This window comes from Salvelinus namaycush, chromosome 12, assembly GCF_016432855.1.
Source record: "Salvelinus namaycush isolate Seneca chromosome 12, SaNama_1.0, whole genome shotgun sequence".
Taxonomy (NCBI): domain Eukaryota; kingdom Metazoa; phylum Chordata; class Actinopteri; order Salmoniformes; family Salmonidae; genus Salvelinus; species Salvelinus namaycush.
In genome coordinates, this window is record NC_052318.1 from 950,920 (window position 1) to 974,566 (window position 23,647).

A 23,647-nucleotide genomic window follows, 5' to 3' on the forward strand; every position below is an offset into this window, starting at 1 on the left:
ACCTGTCTATAACCCGACCCAGCCACAGTCTACGGTCACCTGTCTATAAACCGACCCAGCCCGACCCAGGAGACAAAACGGTCCTGATTCCATCAGTCAAAGCCATGGTAGCTTAGCAGTTGAGCTTGTTAGACCAGTAACCAAAAGGTTGCTGTCCAAATCCCTGAGCTGTCTAGGTTTCAAAATCTCTCTCCATGTGACCTTAAAGCAAGGCTCTTAACCCTAATTGTTCCTGTAAGTCTCTCTGGGTAAGAGTGTCTCCGCTAAATGACCTAAATGTAGACGTCTCTCCCATCAGCCACCTCTGTCTATATCCTGTTCCCACCTGCATCTTCTCAATAGGCAGATTAATGGAGAGAAAAAACACAAATGGGAAAAAATGTTTGCTTTTCATTTTTTTGACCCGAGCAAAAGAAAAGACTGTCGGCGTTAGCTCCAGCTCCCCGCATGACTCAGAGAGGGAGGTATATCATGGCACTTGTTCTGAAGTGAGTGTGTGTGTGCGTGTGCGTGTGTGTGTGTGCGTGTGTGTGTGTGTGGGACAAAAGGGAGGAATGTACAAGCTCTTCCATTAAGGAGGGAACCTGAAGTGTTCCTGCTCTATTGTTCTGCCTCCTACAACAGCAGGGTTTAAAAAGGTGCTCTGTGACAAAAGGCTGCTCCTTTACCCTGCTGATCCTCACCTTACACAGTCAGTCCCACAGTCAGTCCCTCAGTCAGTCTCTCAGTCAGTCTCTCAGTCAGTCCCTCAGTCAGTCTCTCAGTCAGTCAGTCCCTCAGTCAGTCTATCAGTCAGTCTCACAGTCAGTCCCTCAGTCAGTCCCTCAGTCAGTCCCTCAGTCAGTCCCTCAGTCAGTCCCTCAGTCAGTCCCTCAGTCAGTCAGTCCCTCAGTCAGTCAGTCCCTCAGTCAGTCAGTCCCTCAGTCAGTCCCTCAGTCAGTCCCTCAGTCAGTCTCTCAGTCAGTCAGTCCCTCAGTCAGTCCCTCAGTCAGTCCCTCAGTCAGTCCCTCAGTCAGTCCCACAGTCAGTCCCTCAGTCAGTCTCTCAGTCAGTCAGTCCCTCAGTCAGTCCCTCAGTCAGTCCCACAGTCAGTCCCACAGTCAGTCCCTCAGTCAGTCCCTCAGTCAGTCCCTCAGTCAGTCTCTCAGTCAGTCAGTCCCTCAGTCAGTCTATCAGTCAGTCTCTCAGTCAGTCCCTCACTCAGTCAGTCCCTCAGTCAGTCCCTCAGTCAGTCACTCAGTCAGTCTCTCAGTCAGTCTCTCAGTCAGTCCCTCAGTCAGTCCCTCAGTCAGTCTCTCAGTCAGTCACTCAGTCAGTCTCTCAGTCAGTCTCTCAGTCAGTCTCTCAGTCAGTCTCTCAGTCAGTCCCTCAGTCAGTCCCTCAGTCAGTCCCACAGTCAGTCTCTCAGTCAGTCTCTCAGTCAGTCCCTCAGTCAGTCCCTCAGTCAGTCCCTCAGTCAGTCTCTCAGTCAGTCTCACAGTCAGTCTCACAGTCAGTCCCTCAGTCAGTCTCTCAGTCAGTCTCTCAGTCAGTCTCTCAGTCAGTCTCTCAGTCAGTCTCTCAGTCAGTCTCTCAGTCAGTCCCTCAGTCAGTCCCTCAGTCAGTCTCTCAGTCAGTCTCTCAGTCAGTCTCTCAGTCAGTCCCTCAGTCAGTCCCTCAGTCAGTCCCTCAGTCAGTCCCACAGTGTCTCTCAGTCAGTCCCTCAGTCAGTCCCTCAGTCAGTCCCTCAGTCAGTCCCTCAGTCAGTCCCTCAGTCAGTCCCACAGTGTCTCTCAGTCAGTCCCTCAGTCAGTCCCTCAGTCAGTCCCTCAGTCAGTCCCTCAGTCAGTCCCTCAGTCAGTCTCTCAGTCAGTCTCTCAGTCAGTCCCTCAGTCAGTCCCTCAGTCAGTCCCTCAGTCAGTCTCTCAGTCAGTCACTCAGTCAGTCTCTCAGTCAGTCCCTCAGTCAGTCCCTCAGTCAGTCCCTCAGTCAGTCCCTCACTCAGTCAGTCCCTCAGTCAGTCCCTCACTCAGTCAGTCCCTCAGTCAGTCCCTCAGTCAGTCCCTCAGTCAGTCTCTCAGTCAGTCACTCAGTCAGTCTCTCAGTCAGTCTCTCAGTCAGTCCCTCAGTCAGTCCCACAGTCAGTCTCTCAGTCAGTCCCTCAGTCAGTCCCTCAGTCAGTCCCACAGTCAGTCCCTCAGTCAGTCCCTCAGTCAGTCCCTCAGTCAGTCCCTCAGTCAGTCTCTCAGTCAGTCAGTCCCACAGTCAGTCTCTCAGCCAGTCCCCGGGCTGGGTAAAGTACTGTACCGTAAGGGAACCCATTCATACACACATGCAGGCACGCATTCACACACACACACACACACACACACACACACACACACACACACACACACACACACACACACACACACACACACACACACACACACACACACACACACACACACACACACACACACACACACACACACACCTTTCCACTTGCCAACAGGTATTCCTAGGTTGTATGTACTCTCCCTGTGACCAGCAGGTGAACCTGGGACATTCCCCCCTCTCTCTCAGCCCTCCCAGGTCTCTGTTACACTCCTCTACTCTCTTTCACATCCACACAATGAGCTGTTTGCTGCCAGGCAAATAAACCTACAGTATGAAGTGACAAGAAAAGCCTCCTGCTTCAACGTGAAATAATCATTGCCCTCTCTATCCCATTAAGCCAGGTTATATCCCAGCTAGGAGGGAATCACAAAGACAAACAAAGAAATGAACAACACAAAAAAACGTTTTGAAAATGTCTAATTAAATAAAGAAATGAGAGGCTCTGCTTCTTTCTTTTCATGGAGTTTGGCTGGATGACTGGCTGGCTGGCTGACTGACTGACTGGCTGGCTGGCTGGCTGGCTGGCTGGCTGACTGGCTGACTGACTGGCTGACTGAATGGCTGGCTGGCTGACTGGCTGACTGAATGGATGGCTGGCTGGCTGACTGGCTGACTGAATGGATGGATGGCTGGCTGACTGGCTGGCTGGCTGGCTGACTGGCTGGCTGGCTGACTGGCTGACTGACTGGCTGACTGACTGACTGGCTGAATGGATGGCTGGCTGGCTGGCTGGCTGGCTGGCTGGCTGACTGGCTGACTGGATGGCTGGCTGGCTGACTGGCTGACTGAATGGATGGATGGCTGGCTGACTGGATGGCTGGCTGACTGGATGGCTGGCTGGCTGAATGGATGGCTGAATGGATGGCTGACTGGCTGGTTGGCTGGCTGACAGGCTGACTGGCGGACTGGCTGGCTTGCTGGTTGGCTGGCTGACAGGCTGGCTGGCTGGCTTGCTGGCTGGCTGACCGACTGGCTGGCTGGCTGACTGGATGACAGGCTGACTGGCTGGCTTGCTGGTTGGCTGACTGGCTGACCGGCTTGCTGGTTGGCTGGCTGACAGGCTGACTGGCTGGCTGGCTGACTGACTAGCTGACTGGCTGGCTTGCTGGTTGGCTAGCTGACAGGCTGACTGGCAGACTGGCTGTCTGACTGGCTGGCTTGCTGGTTGGCTGGCTGACTGGCTTGCTGGCTGACTGGCTTGCTGGCTGACCGGCTGGCCGACTGGTGGACTGGCTGGCCGACTGGCTGGCTGACTGTCTGCGTTCTGTGTTTGTTCACCACTTGATGCAGCCTGAGGCCTGATGAGTAGATCCAACAGTAAGCTGGGCGGAGGGTGAATAGAGTCTTACAGGCTGTTTGGACACAGCGATTAAAGCAGATTTAGTCACAATTCTCTGGGTGAGCCCTGTGTCTCAGAGACCTGGGGCCAACACTGACACATGATTGGCTGAATATGACTGACTGTTACTCTCCGTAATGCTGTACTGTTTGTTACTACTTGGCTGCCTGCCAAACGGTTTCCTTTTTACTCTTAATAACTATTTAATCCAACTCCGTATTTAACAATTTTTTCTGACATCTTAGTTTTGCCCTTTTTAAAAAACAATTAAACTTTTTCACTCCGGACGCTTTATCTGGACATGGATCTGCAGGACCTCCTCCGTCCGGAAAAAGCTCAGTAACATGATGTCTTGTCATTGCAGTCGCTGAACTCATAATATACAGGAGAACTATTGCCTTATGGTGAGGATAGACGTGTTGCAAGTCCAGCTTCAGACAAGGGCACTTTCAGTGTAGGAAAGGATGATACCGTCTAAACCGCCAGTAAATACAGCTAGTAGTATTAATCTCCCTACACAGTCCTCGCAGCCGGACAATTTTCTCACGGCTTCTGGGAATAAATGCTGTCGGTATTCTCCTGTCTCAACCGGTTTCGCTCATTCAGCCGATAGAAACTTTCAACCGGTTTTCACCACTAAGCAACGAGTCGGAGTCAGAGGCCGAGCCTTCTCAGGTCTCTCTTCCACCCGTTACGGGGTCTGAGACGCCGAAGCCTCCCAACATTAGCTCTGGCATATTGAAAACCCTAGTCTGGCGACTAGCCAGCGCAGCATAACTTCAGTGTGTAACTTAGCTAGAAAGATGTGTCGGCATCGAGTGATTATCTCTGGCCCCCTCCCAGTTAGGGGGAGTGATGAGCTCTACAGCAGAGTCTCACAACTCAATCACTGGTTGAAAACTGTTTTCTGCCCCTCCCAAAAGATAGAATTTGTAGATAATTGGCCCTCTTTCTGGGACTCACTCACAAACAGGACCAAGCCTGGCCTGCTGAGGAGTGACGGACTCCTAGCTGGAGGGGTGCTCTCATCTTATCTACGAACATAGACAGGGCTCTAACTCCTCTAGCTCCACAATGAGGTAGGGTGCAGGCCAGCCTGCCAGCTTAGTGGAGTCTGCCACTAGCACAGTCAGTGTAGTCAGCTCAGTTCTCCCCGTCGAGACCGTGTCTGTGCCTTAGTCTAGGTCTGGAATAAAGACCTCCTCCATTCCTGTCAGTATTGAAAGAGATTGTGATAGTATCTCACATCTCAAAATAGGACTACCCTCACTTCAAAAGGCAGTTATAGTCAATGAACTAATCACTGATCATAATCTTGATGTGATTGGCATGACTGAAACATGGCTTAAGACTGATGAATTTACTGTGTTAAATGAGGCCTCACCTCCTGGTTACACTAGTGACCATATCCCCCGTGCATCCCGCAAAGGCGGAGGTGTTGCTAACATTTACGATAGCAAATTTTAATTAATGAAAAAAAAAATGATTTTTCGTCTTTTCAGCTTCTAGTCATGAAATCTATGCAGCCTACTCAATCACTTTTTATAGCTACTGTTTACAGGCCTCCTGGGCCATATACAGCGTTCCTCATTGAGTTCCCTGAATTCCTATCGGACCTTGTAGTCATAGCAGATAATTTTCTAATTTTTGGTGACTTTAATATTCACATGTAAAAGTCCATCATCGGAGCCATCATCAACTCACTGGGTTTTGTCCAACATGTCTCTGGACCTACTCACTGCCACAGTCATACTCTGGATCTAGTTTTATCCCGTGGAATAAATATTGTGGATATAAATGATTTTTTTTTCATAATCCTGGACTAGCAGACCCTCTTATTACATTTGCAAACGCAACAAATAATCTGCTCAGACCCCAACCAAGGATCATCAAAAGCCGTGCTATAAATTCTCAGACAACCCAAAGATTCTTAGATGCCATTCCAGACTCCCTCCACCTACCCAAGGACGTCAGGAGTCAAAAAATCTGTTGAACATCTAACTGAGGACCTAAACTTAACCTTGTGTAACACATTAGACGCAGTCGCACATTTAAAAACAAAAATAAAATTGTCACAAGAAATTTAGCTCCCTGGTATACCGAAAATACCTAGACCCTGAAGCAAGCTCCAGTAAATTGGAATGGAAATGGTGCACCACAAAACTGGAATCTCCCGATTCCTTAGCTTGGAAAGTGTAACGGATTTCCTCTTCGTCTGAAGAGGAGTAGCAAGGATCGGACCAATGTGCAGCGTGGTAAGTGTCCATAATGAGAAATTTAATAAATCAACAGAACACTTAACAAAAGTACAAACAAACAACCGAAACAGTCCCGTATGGTGCAGGTACAGACACAGGAAACAACCACCCACAAAACACAAAAGAAAACAGGCTACCTAAATATGGCTCCCAATCAGAGACAACGACTGACACCTGCCTCTGATTGAGAACCATACTAGGCCAAACACATAGAAATAGAACAACAGAACAAAACATAGAAAAACAACATAGAATGCCCACCCCAACTCACGCTCTGACCAAACTAAAATAAAGACATACAAAAGGAACTAAGGTCAGAACGTGACAGAAAGATAGTACCGTGCAATATCGAAGAGACCTCACTGCTACTCGATCAATAGCCTTTCACAACCTGATTGAGGACAATAAAAACAAACAAAGCTAACTCCAGAATCTATGCCGCAATAGTCTATATATCGGGGGGCTAGGGTCAGTCTGTCCTATCTGGTGTAATTCTCCTGTCTTATCTGGTGTATTTCTCCTGTCCTATCTGGTGTATTTCTCCTGTCCTATCTGGTGTATTTCTCCTGTCTTATCTGGTGTATTTCTCTTGTCTTATCTGGTGTATTTCTCCTGTCCTATCTGGTGTATTTCTCCTGTCCTATCTGGTGTAATCTATCTGGTGTAATTCTCCTGTCCTATCTGGTGTATTTCTCCTGTCTTATATGGTGTAATTCTCCTGTCTTATCTGGTGTCCTGTGTGATCTTAAGTATGCTCCCTCTAATTCTCCCATCTCTCTCTCTCCTCCCGGAGGACCTGAGCCCTAGGACCATGCCTGATGACTCCTGGCTGTCCCCAGTCCACCTTGTCGTGCTGCTGCTCCAGTTTCAACTGTTCTTTTTAAAATGTTATTGTTTTGAATAAAAAAAATGTTTCATTAGAAGTTTTTTTTACCCCTTTTTCCTCCCCAATTTCATGGTATTCCTGCCTTTCTAGGGAGTTTTTTTCTAGCCACCGTGCTTCTACATCTGCCTTGCTTGCTGTTTGGGGTTTTAGGCTGGGTTTCTGTATAAGCACTGACATCTGCTGATGTAAAAAGGGCTTTATAAATACATTTGATTGATTGATTTATTAATTGATTGACTCCCATGTTGACGACTGTACTGTTATTGTCTTTAACTGTGATGTACCTGTTCTGCTACTGTCCTCCTCTCCTCTCCTCTCCTCTCCTCTCCTCTCCTCTCCTCTCCTCTCCTCTCCTCTCCTCTCCTCTCCTCTCCTCTCCTCTCCTCTCCTTTCCTCTCCTCTCCTGTCTCCTCTCCTCTCCTCTCCTCTCCTGTCTCCTCTCCTCTCCTTTCGTCTCCTCTCCTCTCCTCTCCTTTCGTCTCCTCTCCTCTCCTTTCGTCTCCTCTCCTCCCCTCCTCTCCTCTCCTCTCCTCCCCTCTCTCCTCTCCTCTCCTCTCCTCTCCTGTCTCCTCTCCTCTCCTGTCTCCTCTCCTCTCCTCTCCTCTCCTCTCCTCTCCTCTCCTCTCCTCTCCTCTCCTCTCCTCTCCTCTCCTCTCCTGTCTGTATAGTAGAACCACAGGTAATTGATGTATTGATATCATGTAGGACAGTACGCTGTAGTGTCCAAGTAGTCATAGGGCCTCGGTGACATCACCCACCGCTGTTCTGTCTTCCTGTTCCCACAGGAATGGATTCTCCAGTCTTCGTGACGACAACGGGAGACTTATCGCCCGGCGTGCCTGGCCTTGAACTTCAAACATGCTTCACGGTTAGACACGACAACTGGCTCCTGATTCTCAGGGACAACCAGGAGCTAACGCTCTGACTGAAACACTGTCTGTCTGTCTGTCTGTCTGTCTGACCTTGGCTCATGTACTGTATTTGAATAGTTTAAAATACTTAAACTGTGCTCGATTGAGGTTGCCTGTTACAATGGGACCAATAGAAAAGCCAAAAAGTATTTGAACTGTCTGTCTGTCTGAGAGCAGAATAGCCCCTGCTGTCCTCTATCTGTCCTCTATCTGTCCTCTATATGCCTTCTATCTGTCCTCTATCTGTCTTCTATCTGCCCTCTATCTGCCTTCTATCTGTCCTCTATCTGTCCTCTATCTGCCCTCTATCTGTCCTCTATCTGCCCTCTATCTGTCCTCTATCTGCCCTCTATCTGTCCTCTATATGCCTTCTATCTGTCCTCTATCTGTCCTCTATCTGTCCTCTCTCTGCCCTCTATCTGCCTTCTATCTGCCTTCTATCTGCCCTCTATCTGTCCTCTATCTGTCCTCTATATGCCTTCTATCTGTCCTCTATCTGCCTTCTATCTGCCCTCTATCTGTTCTCTATCTGTCCTCTATCTGTCCTCTATCTGTCCTCTATCTGCCCTCTATCTGCCCTCTATCTGTCCTCTATCTGCCCTCTATCTGCCTTCTATCTGCCTTCTATCTGCCTTCTATCTGCCCTCTATCTGTCCTCTATCTGTCCTCTATCTGTCCTCTATATGCCTTCTATCTGTCCTCTATCTGTCCTCTATCTGCCTTCTATCTGTCCTCTATCTGTCCTCTATCTGCCCTCTATCTGCCCTCTATCTGTCCTCTATCTGCCTTCTATCTGCCTTCTATCTGCCCTCTATCTGTCCTCTATCTGTCCTCTATCTGTCCTCTATATGCCTTCTATCTGTCCTCTATCTGCCTTCTATCTGCCCTCTATCTGTCCTCTATCTGCCCTCTATCTGTCCTCTATCTGCCTTCTATCTGCCCTCTATCTGTCCTATATCTGTCCTCTATCTGTCCTCTATCTGTTCTCTATATGCCTTCTATCTGTCCTCTATCTGTCCTCTATATGCCTTCTATCTGTCCTCTATCTGCCTTCTATCTGTCCTATATCTGTCCTCTATCTGTTCTCTATATGCCTTCTATCTGTCCTCTATCTGTCCTCTATATGCCTTCTATCTGTCCTCTATCTGCCTTCTATCTGCCCTCTATCTGTCCTCTATCTGTCCTCTATCTGTCCTCTATCTGTCCTCTATCTGTCCTCTTGTGTGGCTGTATCACCCACATTGGGCCTTCTACGGTCATCCCATTTCACACAGCAAACTGGAACTCTGTTTGTGGCTCTAAAGCTCAGTCCCAAAACATTCAGCCGGTAGAATCAAAACCAGAGATGCCAACCGGTTTGATTTCTGACATAGGGTCCACAGTAGGTAGGTGGACAACTGGGACAAGAAGACTAGGCAACAAGTAATTAAGTGGATGTCACGCCCTGACCTTAGAGATCTTGTTTATGTCTCTATTTTGGTTGGTCAGGGCGTGAGTTGGGGTGGGCATTCTATGTTTTGTTCTGTGTTTTCCATTTCTATGTTTTGGCCGGGTAGGGTTCCCAATCAGAGGCAGCTGTCTATCATTGTCTCTGATTGAGAACCATACATAGGTAGCCTTTTGTCCACCTGTGTGTTGTGGGGTAGTTGTTTTCTGTCTTTGTGTTGTTGCACCAGATAGAACTGTTTCGTTTCGTTTACTCTCTTTGGTGTTTTTGTTATTTCAGTGTTCAGTTGATTTATTAAATGAACATGAACATTTCCCACGTTGCGTTTTGGTCCACTCCTTCTTCCCAGGACGATCACTACAGTGGAACAAAGTACAACTACCCTGATGGAGACCTAGGCAACTTACAGTACCTGTACATCAACAATATTTCATTTAGCTTGTCCATATCTCATTGACATTTAGTACACTGCTAAAATAAGTATGAAATTGTAGTAGTCAAGCGTATTTACAATTGCAGCAGTGAAGCTGTGGGTCATTGTACCCTAGTGAGATGGGATTTAGCTAGAAAGATGTTGGCATAGTGTGGGTGGTATGTGTGTGTGTTATGTGTGTGTGTGTTATGTGTGTGTATGCGTTTGTGTGGTGTGTGTGAGTGGTATGTGTGTGTGTTATGTGTGTGTGTGTTATGTGTGTGTGTTATGTGTGTGTGTTATGTGTGTGTGTTATGTGTGTGTTATGTGTGTGCATGCTGGTGGTGAGGAGGGGGGGGGCAGGGAGGGTAGGCCCCCTACAGAGGTTTCCATTGTTTTTCTTTATCAAAAACCCTGTGAGCTTGGCCCATACTTCCCTGATCGTATCAGTCTGTTAACGTTATGGAAGGAACGGGAGAGACGGAGGGCACTGGCTGGATCTGGATAATACCTCCACTGTGGCAGACTACACCGACTACAATGAATACACCGACTACACAGACTACACTGACTACACCGACTACACAGACTACACCGACTACACAGACTACACCGACTACACCGACTACACAGACTACACAGACTACAATGAATACACAGACTACAATGAATACACAGACTACACCGAATACACAGACTACACCGAATACACAGACTACACAGACTACACAGACTACAATGAATACACAGACTACAATGACTACACTGACTACACTGACTACACTGACTACACCGACTACACCGACTACACTGACTACACTGACTACACCGACTACACAGACTACACCGACTACACAGACTACACAGACTACACAGACTACACAGACTACACCGACTACACAGACTACACCGACTACACATACTACATAGACTACACAGACTACACCGACTACACCGACTACACAGACTACACCGACTGCACAGACTACAATGAATACACCGACTACACAGACTACACAGACTACACAGACTACACAGACTACAATGAATACACAGACTACACCGACTACACAGACTACACAGACTACAATGAATACACAGACTACACCGACTACACAGACTACACAGACTACACAGATTACACCGAATACACAGACTACACCGACTACACAGACTACACCGAATACACAGACTACACCGACTACACCGACTACAATGAATACACAGACTACACAGACTACACAGACTGCACAGACTACACCGACTACACAGACTACACAGACTACACAGACTACACAGACTGCACAGACTACACCGACTACACAGACTACACAGACTGCACAGACTACACCGACTACACAGACTACACTAGTGCCTGCTTCAAAGACAGAGTCAGCTAGTGAATGCTAGCCTGGTTGAAATACAGTGAGCGCTGAAGTAAAAGGATGGAGAGCATAGCAGTAGTCAGTCTGGTTTAACCAGCCTGAGTGAATCAATGCCTTTGGAACTGATACTCAGAGGTAATAGATATATTTATTTAGTTTTATTTAACTAGGCAAGTCCGTTAAGAACAAATTCTTATTTACAATGACGGCCTACCAGAAGGCAAAAGGCCTCCTGCGGGGACATTGACTTCCATTTATCCCTGAGGCTCCATTCATTCATTGTGTACCTGCTGACTTTTGCATTTAAAACCTCACAGCCTCAGATCAGCCAGTTTTTCCAGATGTTATACAGCTTTCTGCTCTTGATTCGTCTCCCCTGAGTTATAGATATTTTACTTATTTGCTTAGCAGGACAAGCGTTTCCACTCTGGCCCCACCTCATCGCTCACCCTGCTCAGAAACCACCAGGCAAGCAGGAACCGCCTGGGGTCAATGAAACCCCCAGGAACCGCCTGGGGTCAGTGAAACCACCAGGAACAGCCTGGGGTCAATGAAACCACCAGGAACAGCCTGGGGTCAATGAAACCCCCAGGAACAGCATGGGGTCAATGAAAACCACCAGGAACAGCCTGGGGTCAGTGAAAACCACCAGGAACCGCCTGGGGTCAGTGAAACCACCAGGAACAGCCTGGGGTCAATGAAACCACCAGGAACAGCCTGGGGTCAATGAAACCACCAGGAACAGCCTGGGGTCAATGAAACCACCAGGAACAGCCTGGGGTCAGTGAAACCACCAGGAACAGCCTGGGGTCAATGAAACCACCAGGAACCGCCTGGGGTCAGTGAAACCACCAGGAACAGCCTGGGGTCAATGAAACCACCAGGAACAGCCTGGGGTCAATGAAACCACCAGGAACAGCCTGGGGTCAATGAAACCACCAGGAACAGCCTGGGGTCAATGAAAACCACCAGGAACAGCCTGGGGTCAATGAAACCACCAGGAACAGCCTGGGGTCAGTGAAAACCACCAGGAACAGCCTGGGGTCAATGAAACCACCAGGAACAGCCTGGGATCAATGAAAACCACCAGGAACAGCCTGGGGTCAATGAAACCACCAGGAACAGCCTGGGGTCAGTGAAACCACCAGGAACAGCCTGGGGTCAATGAAACCACCAGGAACAGCCTGGGGTCAATGAAACCACCAGGAACAGCCTGGGGTCAGTGAAACCACCAGGAACAGCCTGGGGTCAATGAAACCACCAGGAACAGCCTGGGGTCAATGAAACCACCAGGAACAGCCTGGGGTCAGTGAAAACCACCAGGAACAGCCTGGGGTCAATGAAACCACCAGGAACAGCCTGGGGTCAATGAAACCACCAGGAACAGCCTGGGGTCAATGAAACCACCAGGAACAGCCTGGGGTCAGTGAAAACCACCAGGAACAGCCTGGGATCAATGAAACCACCAGGAACAGCCTGGGGTCAGTGAAACCACCAGGAACAGCCTGGGGTCAGTGAAACCACCAGGAACAGCCTGGGGTCAATGAAACCACCAGGAACATCCTGGGATCAATGAAACCACCAGGAACAGCCTGGGGTCAGTGAAAACCACCAGGAACAGCCTGGGGTCAATGAAACCACCAGGAACAGCCTGGGGTCAATGAAACCACCAGGAACAGCCTGGGGTCAGTGAAACCACCAGGAACAGCCTGGGGTCAGTGAAAACCACCAGGAACCGCCTGGGGTCAATGAAACCACCAGGAACGATGAATGAAGGGCTAGTCACTAGTGCTAGTCTTCCTGTAGCTACCTCCTGTCACTCAGGCTAGTCTTCCTGTAGCCACTTCCTGTCACTAGGGCTAGTCTTCCTGTAGCTACCTCCTGTCACTCGGGCTAGTCTTCCTGTAGCTACCTCCTGTCACTAGGGCTAGTCTTCCTGTAGCTACCTCCTGTCACTAGTGCTAGTCTTCCTGTATCTACTTCCTGTCACTAGGGCGTGTCTTCCTGTAGCTATCTCCTGTCACTAGTGCCAGTCTTCCTGTATCTATCTCCTGTCACTAGTGCTAGTCTTCCTGTAGCTATCTCCTGTCACTAGTGCTAGTCTCCTGTAGCTACCTCCTGTCACTAGGGCTAGTCTTCCTGTATCTACTTCCTGTCACTAGGGCTAGTCTTCCTGTAGCCACTTCCTGTCACTCGGGCTAGTCTTCCTGTAGCTACCTCCTGACACTAGGGCTAGTCTTCCTGTAGCTATCTCCTGTCACTAGGGCTAGTCTTCCTGTAGCGACCTCCTGTCACTAGGGCTAGTCTTTCTGTAGCTACCTCCTGTCCCTAGGGCTAGTCCTCCTGTAGCTACTTCCTGTCACTAGGGCTAGTCTTCCTGTAGCTACCTCCTGTCACTAGGGCTAGTCTTCCTGTATCTACCTCCTGTCACTAGGGCTAGTCTTCCTGTAGCGACCTCCTGTCACTAGGGCTAGTCTTCCTGTAGCTACCTCCTGTCACTAGGGCTAGTCTTCCTGTAGCTACCTCCCTGAGAGCACAGAAAGTAGCATGGGATCACACACACACCCACCCACACACACACCCACACACAGGTGTACTCTGGCACACCTACACACACACAAATGTACACACACGCACGCACGCACGCACGCACGCACGCACGCACGCACGCACAGACACACACACTTCACTCTGATTTTTAACGCATCAGTTAAAGGAAAGTGGATTACTGTACAAGCAGGCTAAAAAAAAGCTTTTTTCTTCATCAAAGAAGAGGAAGAATCAATGAAGAAAGACATTCTATGGGAGGGAGACAACAAGCCCAGACATGACAGCCAGAACATCCTTCTACAGAGCAATGAGCTATTCTGTTTTCACAGAAGAACGTAGCTGCTCTTAATACGGATGCTTACTTCATGAAACAAAGCTTTTGTGGATCAGCCGTCTGCTACAGGAGGATGAGGGTTAAGCCTTTAGGAATATTATCACTGTTTGTCCTATTCGGACCCACTGTGCGTCTACAAGGAGAAGTATTTCCATTCCTTCCATACCGAACCTGTTGTTTAGACTACAGCCCACTTGTTGTTTTTCAGAGTTTAGCATTGTTCAAAAGCCTGGGAGCCATGGCCATGGACACATAACACTTTGTATAGTCTAGTACTAAAGTATTAAAAAAGCTTCTGGTCGGTCGGTCGATGTGGTGAGACACTAATAAACGTTAGCATGAAGAGGACGGTTTCCACACGCAAATGGAGAGACAGCCAACATGGATGTGTGTCAGCAGCACGGCCATAGACGGTCTTTAACTGTGGGCGTGCAGTACCAGGAGAGGGAGATAGATACACTCACCTAATGTCCCACAGTCCTACAGTAGGCTCCTACAGTCTAATGGACAAAGACAGTCCTACAGTAGAGTCCTACAGTAGGCTCCTACAGTCTAACAGACAAAGAAGGTCCTACAGTAGGCTCCTACCTGTACTTCCTACAGTCTAACGGACAAACATATGGGACAGCCAGTCCAGCAGTCGGGCCAAACAGGATACACAATTGCTATTTCACTCCATGGTTCAAAGTGAATGTCATTTTGTTAGAAGCAGGGCCTTTTTAGTTGCCCCACCTTGATGGCGGAGAGAAAAATGTAGGTTTAAAAGTTAATTTCCTGCTATTCTACACATGTTTGCAGTTTTAAAGCAGGTTTTCTGCACAGTTCTACACATTTTGCCATAGGGAAGAGAGAAATTTTAAAGCAAAGTTTCCTACAATTTCTAACTATTTTGGCATGGGGTGGAAATACATTTTTGCCACACATTTTGCCATGACTTATGCCATGTTATTGATATCTGAGTGAGACCAACTAACAAAATCCATGAGGTCCCTCTGGAGGTCAGGGCCCCTGTGCGTGTCCCCTGCGAGCCACGTCAGTATTCGGGCCGTGACTACCGCAAATTTTGATAACTGGCTAGACTAACTTACCAATCTAAATTGAAAACTGTCATGGCTAATTGAGTGACTGTCAGTAATGACAAAACAAGATAAAAAAAAAAAAACTCTGATCCACAAACAAATTTCAGACTTACACCTGGTGTATTCTACTATTCTAACTCTCAACAGGAAGTTGAGACCTCGACTGAGTTTGGGGGGGGACTCCTTGCAGCCTGGGTCCCGAAGCGACCACATGTATGTCACTTATGTCTTATCCCTGGTTAGAAGGAGATGTTTACTACAGCAGATCCCCATCCATAAGAGATGATTGTAATGAAACGTTTGACATACTTTCAGCTCAGCACTAGCCTTCAAAAGCTCTTCCCAAAATGAATTGTGATGTCCAAGCAACTGGAGAGAAAAATAACTTTTTAGAGGACATTGGTGTAAAATGTCACCACACATCAGGAGAGGAATCTAGCACGTCCCTGGGGTGTACGTTGTCTGTCGCCAGGGATACTAACCCTCTAGAAAAAAAACAAAAATAAAAACAAAGGACTACAATGTAACCTTATCCTCCAAGGTTCATAGCTGCTAAACTTTGTTTGCTTAAAAGGTCTATTCTGGGCGGTGTGCGGTGGTGGTGTGCGGTGGTGGTGTGCGGTGGTGGTGTGCGGTGGTGGTGTGTGCAGCATAAGGCTCTGTGGCCGACCAACCCATGTCCCGTCTGTGTATCTATAGATCTGACTGCCGGGCCCGGGCCGGACTGTAAACAAACTGATCTGACTGGAACATGGGCTATGGCTGCTGGGGAATAGACTACACAGATGTGGGCTGAACAAGCAAGCTTAAATATATGATCTATCTAGAACATTTAAAAAGGTCCCGTACAGTCATCCTATTACCCCAAGTAAAAAAAAATAGCCTTTTGAATGACCAAAACATCACACATAATATTTTTTACACTATTAAAATTCTCAGAATGAAAGAAATTGTACCTTTTCTCTCCTCTCTAACTATCAGGAAGCCTGAAAGAACAGTCTGAGGGGGCGGGGAGCTTATATTCATGGTTATTGCCAGGTAACAAGGTATAAAAAAAAAATGGGTCCCATGTCATTGATGAACAGGTAAAAAAATGGGCCACATGTCATTGATGACCCGGTTAAAAAAAATGGGCCACATGTCATTGATGACCAGGTAAAAAAAATGGGCCACATGTCATTGATGACCAGGTAAAAAAATGGGCCACATGTCATTGATGACCAGGTAAAAAAATGGGCCACATGTCATTGATGACCAGGTAAAAAAATGGGCCACATGTCATTCCGAGCCTAAATAGTATACCTCAACCCATTTTCTCTGCAAAATTCTCCCATGGTCAACAGAGCTGGTCATGGACCGTTGGATGTCAGACCAACAGACTCGACTGAATTTCTATTGTTGTGTAACTCATTACAGAATACACTTCACTGATACACTTCTTCACATAAATGAGTAAAGCCTGAGTCACCTCAGAAGTTTACACATAAAGGCATGTACATTTCATCAGCACACAGTAACTGTACTGGACAATTCATTGGTGCCTCTGCATTAGCATTATAAATGAAAATATGTTCAGAATTGTATGTATTTATCAGACATTTATTTGATAATTTACAAAATACTGATTAACATGAACACTCATGAGAAATAAAGGTGAGACATAATTTCACATGCATTTATTTATTTTTTGAACCATGTGGAGAGTGCAGGACGCCATTGATTCATATAATCCGTAACACTCATCTCCCGTCCAAATGCTTGAAAAAAACGAACAATACTAAGTAACAAAGTGTGATGTCATATCACGTAAAAGTGAATTACTGAGGCTTTAGGAAATGTAACCAACTACAGAGATTGATGGGGAGGGGAGCTGGAGAAAAGGGTGACCCATGTACCCCGCTTCAATCAAGCAGCCTTCAGTCACCCACTTGGCGTCAGTCACCCACTTGGCTTCAGTCACCCACTTGGCTTCAGTCACCCACTTGGCGTCAGCACTTGGCGTCAGTCGTGTTTTCTGGTATTTCTCAAATACTCAATTTGAAATATGCAATATTTGGTTGTTGCACTTTTTGGTGAAACTTTTCAATGTTTGTATTTGGAATGTGTGGGCCTGAAACAAACAAGTGACTGACAGTATGTTGGGTCTGTCTTCACAGGCTTCACAGCATATCCCCCTTCTTTGCCCGGGGAAAGCTGCGGAGGGGGTTGCCTGGGGAGCTGCTGAGGGGGTTGCCTGGGGAAAGCTGCTGAGGGGGTTGCCTGGGAAGCTGCTGAGGGGGTTTCCTGGGGAAAGCTGCTGAGGGGGTTGCCTGGGGGAAGCTGCTGAGGGTGTTGCCTGGGAAGCTGCTGAGGGGGTTGCCTGGGGAAAGTTGCTGAGGGGGTTGCCTGGGGGAAGCTGCTGAGGGGGTTGCCTGGGAAGCTGCTGAGGGGGTTGCCTGGGGGAAGCTGCTGAGGGGGTTGCCAGGGAAAAGCTGCTGAGGGGGTTGCCTGGGGAAAGCTGCTGAGGGGGTTGCCTGGGAAAAGCTGCTGAGGGGGTTGCCTGGGGAAAGCTGCTGAGGGGGTTGCCTGGGAAGCTGCTGAGGGGGTTGCCTGGGTGACTATCAGGTGTGTTACATAGAACAATAACCATGGTGACTATCAGGTGTGTTACATAGAACAATAACCATGGTGACTATCAGGTGTGTTACATAGAACAATAACCATAGTGACTATCAGGTGTGTTACATAGAACAATAACCATAGTGACTATCAGGTGTGTTACATAGAACAATAACCATAGTGACTATCAGGTGAGTTACATAGAACAATAACCATAGTGACTATCAGGTGAGTTACATAGAACAATAACCATGGTGACTATCAGGTGTGTTACATAGAACAATAACCATGGTGACTATCAGGTGTGTTACATAGAACAATAACCATGGTGACTATCAGGTGTGTTACATAGAACAAGAACCATAGTGACTATCAGGTGTGTTACATAGAACAATAACCATAGTGACTATCAGGTGTGGTACATAGAATAATAACCATGGTGACTATCAGGTGTGTTACATAGAACAATAACCATAGTGACTATCAGGTGTGTTACATAGAACAATAACCATAGTGACTATCAGGTGTGTTACATAGAACAATAACCATGGTGACTATCAGGTGTGTTACATAGAACAATAACCATGGTGACTATCAGGTGTGTTACATAGAACAATAACCATGGTGACTAGCATGTGTGGTACATAGAACAATAACCATGGTGACTATCAGGTGTGTTACATAGAACAATAACCATGGTGACTATCAGGTGTGTTACATAGAACAATAACCATGGTGACTATCAGGTGTGTTACATAGAACAATAACCATGGTGACTATCAGGTGAGTTACATAGAACAATAACCATGGTGACTATCAGGTGTGTTACATAGAACAATAACCATGGTGACTATCAGGTGTGTTACATAGAACAATAACCATGGTGACTATCAGGTGTGTTACATAGAACAATAACCATGGTGACTATCAGGTGTGTTACATAGAACAAGAACCATGGTGACTATCAGGTGTGTTACATAGAACAATAACCATAGTGACTATCAGGTGTGTTACATAGAACAATAACCATAGTGACTATCAGGTGTGTTACATAGAACAATAACCATAGTGACTATCAGGTGTGTTACATAGAACAATAACCATGGTGACTATCAGGTGTGTTACATAGAACAATAACCATGGTGACTATCAGGTGTGTTACATAGAACAATAACCATAGTGACTATCAGGTGTGTTACATAGAACAATAACCATAGTGACTATCAGGTGTGTTACATAGAACAATAACCATAGTGACTATCAGGTGTGTTACATAGAACAATAACCATAGTGACTATCAGGTGTGGTACATAGAATAATAACCATGGTGACTATCAGGTGTGTTACATAGAACAATAACCATAGTGACTATCAGGTGTGTTACATAGAACAATAACCATAGTGACTATCAGGTGTGTTACATAGAACAATAACCATGGTGACTATCAGATGTGTTACATAGAACAATAACCATGGTGACTATCAGGTGTGTTACATAGAACAATAACCATGGTGACTAGCATGTGTGGTACATAGAACAATAACCATGGTGACTAGCAGGTGTGTTACATAGAACAATAACCATGGTGACTAGCAGGTGTGGTACATAGAACAATAACCATGGTGACTATAAGGTGTGTTACATAGAACAATAACCATGGTGACTATAAGGTGTGTTACATAGAACAATAACCATGGTGACTATCAGGTGTGTTACATAGAACAATAACCATGGTGACTATCAGGTGTGTTACATAGAACAATAACCATAGTGACTATCAGGTGTGTTACATAGAACAATAACCATGGTGACTATCAGGTGTGTTACATAGAACAATAACCATAGTGACTATCAGGTGTGTTACATAGAACAATAACCATGGTGACTATCAGGTGTGTTACATAGAACAATAACCATAGTGACTATCAGGTGTGTTACATAGAACAATAACCATGGTGACTATCAGGTGTGTTACATAAAACATACCGCTCACAAGTCATTAGCAGCTCGCAGTTACAGCCACCGTGTCAGACTCATCAAAACCTCTGATACTTGATGGCACAACATCCGATGGCACAACATCCGTCTTCAGGATGAACTTCCTGGCAAGACCCATCAAATGTTCACCCCGATTGATAAAGCAACTTCGCTGGAAATGTGCACTGCACACGCGCGTGACATGATGGTAATTATCGTCGCTGCCTGTCCACCCGAAACGAGAAGCAGCTACTGCTGTCGGATGTCAGCATTTTTCGGGAATACGTTAATGTAACACGATGGCATCCAGTCACAACACAGTGTGTGTTCCCCCCCCCCCCGGTATGTTGCTAAGTAACTTGCTGGCTAACAGTCACAACATAGATGTTACCAGTATCCTTCAGACAAATTCAGCTCCGGCTATTTTACGGTTTGAAAAACAAATCCGTATGACGCGCACGTGATGACGGGTTACATATTTAAATGAATTAAGATTATTAACCGCTACCATCGTTACATAATTCCGCTTTAGTATCCAAGTGTTTGACAAGGGGGAGGGGCCCAGTAACTTTATGATACAGATACAGTCATTTATCATACTCGGGTCAACCTACTATAAACTGGTTTCATCCAATCAGCTGTGTAGTACTATGGCAACAAAAACAAAATGTGCACCCCTTGAGGTCCCCAGGACCAAGTTTGAGAAACGCTGGTTTACAGCATTTTATAGTTTTTCACAGAGTAACAAGACAACAGGACTATATACCCACATCTGATCTCAAAACATATCTGCTACCACTGAGGGAGACAGGGGGCCCTCTATCGCTCCAGACTACACCAAAAGGCCTTTGTTCAAGGGCCCCTCTGTATAAGGGACAGAACTTGGTGTGTTCAAGGGCCCCTCTGCATAAGGGACAGAACTTGGTGTGTTCAAGGGCCCCTCTGCATAAGGGACAGAACTTGGTGTGTTTAAGGGCCCCTCTGCATAAGGGACAGCACTTGGTGTGTTCAAGGGCCTCTCTGTATAAGGGACAGAACTTGGTGTGTTCAAGGGCCCCTCTGTATAAGGGACAGAACTTGGTGTGTTCAAGGACCCCTCTGCATAAGGGACAGAATTTGGTGTGTTCAAGGGCCCCTCTGTATAAGGGACAGAACTTGGTGTGTTCAAGGGCCCCTCTGCATAAGGGACAGAACTTGGTGTGTTCAAGGGCCCCTCTGCATAAGGGACAGAACTTGGTGTGTTTAAGGGCCCCTCTGTATAAGGGACAGAACTTGGTGTGTTTAAGGGCCCCTCTGTATAAGGGACAGAACTTGGTGTGTTCAAGGGCCCCTCTGTATAAGGGACAGAACTTGGTGTGTTTAAGGGCCCCTCTGTATAAGGGACAGAACTTGGTGTGTTCAAGGGCCCCTCTGCATAAGGGACAGAACTTGGTGTGTTCAAGGGCCCATCTGTCTAAGGGGCTGAACTTGGTGTGTTCAAGGGCCCCTCTGTATAAGGGACAGAACTTGGTGTGTTCAAGGGCCCCTCTGTATAAGGGACAGAACTTGGTGTGTTCAAGGGCCCCTCTGTATAAGGGACAGAACTTGGTGTGTTCAAGGGCCCCTCTGCATAAGGGACAGAACTTGGTGTGTTCAAGGGCCCCTCTGTATAAGGGACAGAACTTGGTGTGTTCAAGGGCCCCTCTGTATAAGGGACAGAACTTGGTGTGTTCAAGGGCCCCTCTGTATAAGGGACAGAACTTGGTGTGTTCAAGGGACAACACAGTGTAGGCATTAAAGCTTGAATCAAAGTTTTTTTTTGTCCGTCTGCAGTGACTCAGTTATTCCAACATTTATGTTTTTGCAAAAACAATTAAGTACAGAGTCCTGGTTACTACCAGTGATAGCTGTGACCTTAGCCCGGGGTCCTGGTTACTACCAGTGATAGCTGTGACCTTAGCCCGGGGTCCTGGTTACTACCAGTGATAGCTGTGACCTTAGCCCGGGGTCCTGGTTACTACCAGTGATAGCTGTGACCTTAGCCCGGGGTCCTGGTTACTACCAGTGATAGCTGTGACCTTAGCCCGGGGTCCTGGTTACTACCAGTGATAGCTGTGACCTTAGCCCGGGGTCCTGGTTACTACCAGTGATAGTTGTGACCTTAGCCCGGGGTCTTGGTTACTACCAGTGATAGCTGTGACCTTAGCCCGGGTCTTGGTTACTACCAGTGATAGCTGTGACCTTAGCCCGGGGTCCTGGTTACTACCAGTGATAGCTGTGACCTTAGCCCGGGGTCCTGGTTACTACCAGTGATAGCTGTGACCTTAGCCCGGGGTCTTGGTTACTACCAGTGATAGCTGTGACCTTAGCCCGGGGTCCTGGTTACTACCAGTGATAGCTGTGACCTTAGCCCGGGGTCCTCGTTACTACCAGTGATAGTTGTGACCTTAGCCCGGAGTCCTGGTTACTACCAGTGATAGTTGTGACCTTAGCCCGGGGTCCTGGTTACTACCAGTGATAGCTGTGACCTTAGCCCGGGGTCCTGGTTACTACCAGTGATAGCTGTGACCTTAGCCCGGGGTCCTGGTTACTACCAGTGATAGTTGTGACCTTAGCCCGGGGTCCTGGTTACTACCAGTGATAGCTGTGACCTTAGCCCGGGGTCCTGGTTACTACCAGTGATAGCTGTGACCTTAGCCCGGGGTCCTGGTTACTACCAGTGATAGCTGTGACCTTAGCCCGGGGTCCTGGTTACTACCAGTGATAGCTGTGACCTTAGCCCGGGGTCCTGGTTACTACCAGTGATAGCTGTGACCTTAGCCCGGGGTCTTGGTTACTACCAGTGATAGCTGTGACCTTAGCCCGGGGTCCTGGTTACTACCAGTGATAGCTGTGACCTTAGCCCGGGGTCCTGGTTACTACCAGTGATAGCTGTGACCTTAGCCCGGGGTCCTGGTTACTACCAGTGATAGCTGTGACCTTAGCCCGGGGTCCTGGTTACTACCAGTGATAGCTGTGACCTTAGCACGGGGTCCTGGTTACTACCAGTGATAGCTGTGACCTTAGCCCGGGGTCTTGGTTACTACCAGTGATAGCTGTGACCTTAGCCCGGGGTCCTGGTTACTACCAGTGATAGCTGTGACCTTAGCCCGGGGTCCTGGTTACTACCAGTGATAGCTGTGATCTTAGCCCGGGGTCCTGGTTACTACCAGTGATAGCTGTGACCTTAGCCCGGGGTCCTGGTTACTACCAGTGATACCTGTGACCTTAGCCCGGGGTCCTGGTTACTACCAGTGATAGCTGTGACCTTAGCCCGGGGTCTTGGTTACTACCAGTGATAGCTGTGACCTTAGCCCGGGGTCTTGGTTACTACCAGTGATAGCTGTGACCTTAGCCCGGGGTCCTGGTTACTACCAGTGATAGCTGTGACCTTAGCCCGGGGTCCTCGTTACTACTAGTGATAGCTGTGACCTTAGCCCGGGGTCCTGGTTACTACCAGTGATAGTTGTGACCTTAGCCCGGGGTCCTGGTTACTACCAGTGATAGTTGTGACCTTAGCCCGGGGTCTTGGTTACTACCAGTGATAGCTGTGACCTTAGCCCGGGGTCCTCGTTACTACTAGTGATAGCTGTGACCTTAGCCCGGGGTCCTGGTTACTACCAGTGATAGTTGTGACCTTAGCCCGGGGTCCTGGTTACTACCAGTGATAGTTGTGACCTTAGCCCGGGGTCTTGGTTACTACCAGTGATAGCTGTGACCTTAGCCCGGGGTCCTGGTTACTACCAGTGATAGCTGTGACCTTAGCCCGGGGTCCTGGTTACTACCAGTGATAGTTGTGACCTTAGCCCGGGGTCTTGGTTACTACCAGTGATAGCTGTGACCTTAGCCCGGGGTCCTGGTTACTACCAGTGATAGCTGTGACCTTAGCCCGGGGTCCTGGTTACTACCAGTGATAGCTGTGACCTCAGCGCCTCACATCCAGCGCCAGGAAGCAGGAGGATCTCTGCCCCTCCCCCCACACACCCATCACATCTGTTAATTCTCAGAGATCACAGCTAGGGGAAGCATAGGATCCTCAAAATCATATTAAGGCCTGCCAACATTCTACTAACTTTCCCCGTCAACACTTCTCC

At 47.7% G+C, this 23,647-nt stretch overlaps 1 protein-coding gene across 1 annotated transcript in view; it reads right to left on the reverse strand.

The window, feature by feature from the left end:
* The window catches only part of LOC120056802 (E3 ubiquitin-protein ligase RNF43-like), a 223,194-nt gene that overhangs the window by 71,483 nt on the left and 128,064 nt on the right, over positions 1 to 23,647 (reverse strand). The window lies entirely within an intron of this gene.